General features: G+C 36.8%; 1 non-coding gene across 1 annotated transcript; it reads right to left on the bottom strand.

Annotated features, from left to right (window-relative positions):
- Nucleotides 1-520: 520 nt before the first annotated feature.
- Trnal-caa (transfer RNA leucine (anticodon CAA)) lies at nucleotides 521-593 on the bottom strand. The gene has a single exon. It is a non-coding gene; the product is annotated as a tRNA-Leu (tRNA).
- Between the last annotated feature and the right edge of the window lie 289 nt (nucleotides 594-882).

The following is an 882-nucleotide window of genomic DNA, read 5'->3' as shown; positions in this document are numbered from 1 at the left end:
AATTTACGTGTCGAACTAAGCGAAATTTTAGGAAGATATATTTAAGAAATAAAAATACCTACGACGTTTGGACTGTAAAGGGTTTATAAATTTCTGTAAACCGATTTCTATAAACAATTGACGCTAAATTAAACAATAGTTATTTGTTTTACAAGTTGTTGTTTAACCTCTCGTGTTAATATTGATACCCGACCCGAGCAAGGGAAAGATTCCAAAATTGAACCACGAGCGTAGCGGGCGTAGCGATGGAATCTTGAGCGTTGCGAGGGTTTCAAGGCACGTGGATTAAATAAATTTTGCCACCGAGTGAAACACAAAATTCACCACATTAACACAAGGAAAATACTAACTGTATATTAATATCAAACAAACTCAGAGCTAATCGATTCAAAATGGATGTTATTAAATATTTATCATTCAAAATCATCATTTAAAAGTCAATTCTACCAGAAAACATAAGCAAACAAAATTAAAAACTGTAATAGATGTCATTTAAAGAAAAAGTGACGAAGCCCTCCAGTGGTGAAGGCCGGATTCGAACCGGCGTCTTTAGCTATTGCGGCTAACGCCATGAACCCCTAGGCCACCCCGCCACGGCGGTGCCCGTCCGAATTTCTCGACTATATGCCATCTTAGTAAGACTAGGCGTCTTTGACCAGCTCTAAGGGCAAGCAGTGCGCGCTTGCACCTCCTAAACGAACTCCTTACGGATTTACGTTGTAGCGAGAGAGACTGGTGCTGCCATCTATGAACAAGTTTGGAAACAAATCAAATTATTTTATTAAATATTTTGATTTGTGTTTTTTTTTAAGTAGTCACACTACTATATATAAATTAAAAACTGTAATAGATGTCATATATTAAAGAAAAAATGACGAAGCC

Source organism: Cydia strobilella, chromosome 4 (genome assembly GCF_947568885.1).
Source record: "Cydia strobilella chromosome 4, ilCydStro3.1, whole genome shotgun sequence".
Taxonomy (NCBI): Eukaryota; Metazoa; Arthropoda; class Insecta; order Lepidoptera; family Tortricidae; genus Cydia; species Cydia strobilella.
This window is presented reverse-complemented; position numbering and strand designations above follow the sequence as displayed.